The sequence below is a fragment of the Silene latifolia genome, chromosome 10 (genome assembly GCF_048544455.1).
Source record: "Silene latifolia isolate original U9 population chromosome 10, ASM4854445v1, whole genome shotgun sequence".
NCBI lineage: Eukaryota > Viridiplantae > Streptophyta > Magnoliopsida > Caryophyllales > Caryophyllaceae > Silene > Silene latifolia.
Window position 1 is genome coordinate 154,405,094 of NC_133535.1, and position 4,308 is coordinate 154,409,401.

Below are 4,308 nucleotides of genomic sequence, written 5' to 3' on the forward strand. Positions count from 1 at the left end.
CTGTTTTTTTAACCCGGCCACTCGAGTATGTCGAGAAGAGATATGTCCTACAGAGTGGGGTCAACACTTTTTTTTTTACTTATGTGCTTTTGGATACTCGAAAACGATAGACGAGTACAAACTTCTATACGTAGATCGCCCTTGCCATTTACCCAAGGCACACGTGTACACGTTGAGGAGTAGCGAAGATATTCATAATTGGAGAGAGCTTAGTGTTGATGATGCGCTTCGTCCTTATTGTTTTTATTCACAAAGTGTAGGAAACATTATTAACGAGAAGGCGCATTGGATTGTACGTAGAAGAATAGAATACAGAGGTGGTTTTTGTATTCTCGCTTTTGATTTAAACAGTGAAACGTTTAGTGAGGTATCGCTCCCTCAATTTGGTTATGAAGGTAACATCTTTATTTGCGATATAGATCAAAACTTGAGTGTTTGCAATCAATATCTGGGAAATAATAATTGTTATCTAGAGGTATGGATGATGATGAGATACGGGGTTAGCCAATCATGGAGGCGAATCTACAATTTTCATCTACGTCGAAACCCAGTTACCGATCGAATTACAAAGATGATAATGTCGAGTAACTCGTGCGGCATTACGAGTGAAGGAGGAAAATTGTTCTTCGTTTCAGACACTGAAGTATTGGTCGTAAAGGATTTGAACGTGAGACCACTATCGTATTTTAAGGTGTTGGATAATAATTACTTCGTTAGGTCGATTAAAAGGCATGTCAATAGCTTTGTTTCACCCTTTCTTTGTTAAAAGTTTAGTGGGGTAAATAGTGATTTTAAAAGAACTTTGCTTCAAAAGATTTACTCCGTAATAACTTGCATCACAATTTGACAGTTCATGTGTGATTCGTTTCAAATGAGCATTTACTTACCGTTGTTTTTGGTTTAAATGAGCGCATTATAACGCGGGTAAAAATCGAACCCCCAATTTCATAGTTGGGGTTAGAGAGTTTTTTTTTTTTTTTTTTTTTTTGGATAACGAGGGGTTTAATCCCCCGGGCACATGCAATACCCTGCAAACCCCGTGTGCCAGGTAAGATGTCCCTTAGGATGATACTATGACAGGCAACCGCAGCACTCCCGTGTATGGAGTCGAACCCGAGACCTCTCAATTCGTTGCCAATTACTGAAGCCATCTTTTTTTGAGAAGGAAATTAGTTAAGTTACAAAGAGTCAACTTGAACAACGGTAAGTGAGTACACCCTTGTTCAAGTTCACTCTTTGTAACTTGCATCATAACAAGTTAACATCTACCGTACTCGGTAATATTTTTTTTTTTACTTGCCCTCAAATCATATAGGGATTTGAGTTTATTCACTATTCCAAAGATGTGTTGATAATCAATCATCATACTTGCACAATTGCATGCATTGATTTTTCTCCATTCATCTTCATCACGCATGATAAAACTCGATCCAGGCCTTCGGTCTTTTATATCCATCGCCGATAGAATAAGCTCCCATGATGATAGCTAGCTAGCTACCCTCTATAAAGAAGTTTCCAATTAAATTGGTTAAATTTTGTTAAGGGCTTGAACCATACCAATATACATGAGGGAGATTCCAGTTTATAAGTTCAACGGGTTGCGTCCCGAAATCAATTAGGTGGAGTAAATCTTTGGTTTTCATATTAGACATCTCTCTACTATTCTTTAGGTGGAGTAAATCAAGAGGCAAGCATAAATCATTGCTTCGATTTAAAATTGTCTTCAAACAATGGCTTGCCATAATCTCGAACCCCAATTTACGAAACTTCATCTCCATCGATGCATCGATTCATCTTCAAACAATGGCTTGCCTTGTTAAAGTTTAGCAATGTTACAAGATGCTTATACAGATACAACTACTCGGTATTTATAGGGACTCGAGTTTTATTTGCTAATCAAATAAAGATGCATCGATGATCAATCATTTATCATCATACTTGCATACTTACGTTAATAATTAGGGCTGAGCAAAAAATATTCGATCCGTTTTTTTTTTTTTTGAATTCAATCTGATGGGGCATATTCTGCACCCGCTGACCAAGTCAACATATTGAGCGAGGTCAAAGATATCCACAGCCAGTCAACGACTTTAAAACAGCATATCCGGTACGGCCTATCGGCCAGTCACCCGTCTCTCGGCCTTGCTAACTAGCCAGGTAGGAGACACATCCGCGTACTCATATCCAAGACCCCTCGGCATGGAGTCAACTGGGCCCTTCGGCCTGACAGGGGTCCCTCGGCCGAGGTCAGATCAGTCTTTCCACCTGCTAGCCACTACGTGACAAAAGGTGAAAGTCTATAAATACTCCACCTCTCTCATTGAGAAGGGGATCCAGAATCTAACCTAAGAACCACTTAAATTGGTATTATCTCTCTCATCTCTCTACAATACACGTCATCAAGCAACATACCACTTAATCACGATAAGTTCACTGACTTGAGCGTCGGAGTGAGTACGCTTGGCACAAAGCCAAGCCCTCAGTTTGCTCATTGTTGTAGGAGAGGCCGAGGAGAGCAATCAAGGCTAGAAGAGGCATTATTAGACAAAGCTAGCGTGGTAAACAAACCTACTTCGGAATTCATACCCGGAACAATTGGCGCCGTCTGTGGGGAGACGTACTAGAAGCTAGTCATTCCCAAACCAAAACAAAACCCACCCAAAAAGCTAAGAAAATGTCAAAAGAACAAGAGGTACTCGTGACTGACGAGACCGAATTCTACCACGAGGATACCGTCCACAATTCTGGAGTTGTGCAGCCCTCCACCAGCCGGGTAATTCAACCGGAGTTCGGGATGCCAATAATACCAGATACGCCGCTGCCCGCCGACCAGGTCACCATCATGGGACGTGTGGTTGATGCAGCAAAACTGAAGCAACTCCTGGACCTGATTGTCAGTACGCCGGCTCACACTGTCACACCGACAAGAGCGGCGGAACCCGTCCAGGAAGCTAGGGCCCAAAAGGTGACTCCGAGAAACCTGAACGAAGCACTAAGAGAGGCTGAACCTACCAAGACGCCGGGGGAGCCCAGAGTGTCAGTGGTAGAGCTAAGCCCTTCCCGCACTCGCGGAAGGACGATGTCGCCGCGACGCCAACGAGGCATGCCCCAGACGAGCGAAAGGAGTCCGACTCACCAGAGTCGGAGAAGGAGTCCGACTCACCAGAGTCGGAGAAGGAGTCCGACTCACCGAGTCGGAGAAGAAGCCCTTCCCGCCACGGGGGAGGGGCCGACTAGGGATGCGAGGAGCGATCGCCGCGTGTCATTAGACACGTGGTCGACAGCCCCTCGGTGCCTACGTCCTAGAAACCAGTGTGCCGCCAAAGCTAAAGCTACCATCTATATCATACAAAGGAGAGGGCGACCCAACCGATCATGCCGAGGCTTTCGAGTCTCACATGTCGGTGTGGGAGCAACCTGACGAGGTCTGGTGCCGAATTTTCCCAACGACCTTGGTTGGGATGGCGCAAAGCTGGTACAAGGGGCTACCCGATGGGTCGGTATACTCCTACTCCGACCTAAGAGACGCGTTTTTGGCCCAGTACTCTACCAATAAAAGGAGAGCCGTCGAGACATCGGATCTCCTGACTATCAGGCAGGAGGGAGGCGAGTCACTCCGAAGCTATGTGAAGAGGTTCGATGCCAGGGTTCAGCAGATTAGGGAGTTGAACAGCGAACTAGCGGCCTTCGCCCTGATGAAAGGCCTCCCCAGAGGGGACTTGAAAAACGAGCTCATCAAGTGCGGTGGCCTGGGCCTAGAGTCCGCCAGGAAATTGGCCGACCAGGCCATTAAGGTCGAAGACTATCACAAAATCTGGGTAGGCCACGCGATGCCGGCACTCGAAAGAAAGAGCCACCGGGAGGACAAACCGGATGAAGGACGCCGCGACAATAATAGGTCGCGGTTTGACAAGCCCGCCAGGAAGCAGAACCCAGCTGACGCCGGGGGGAGTTCAGGTCCGTACTACCATAAGAAGTACAAGGATCACACCCCCCTGGTCGTATCTGCCGCCGAGGTTTTCTCCCCGAGCGAGAACGAGGGGCGAGAAGTGGGAAAGGCCCCCAAACCGAGGGGGACGGTGACACGAGCCCGATCGTGAGTACCACGGCCACACCCGGTCACTTAACCAACGACATTGCCGGCATTTGAAGAATGCCATTGAAGAGCCGATCCGGAAGGGAGCCTCGGCAAATATGTCGCCGGAGGCCAAAAGACTAACACCGTGGCTCGGATAAAAAATCCGTCTTTGAACGGATAGGAACAATTCATGTTGTCATCGGGAAACGAACGGCGGATCCGCTCGCGGA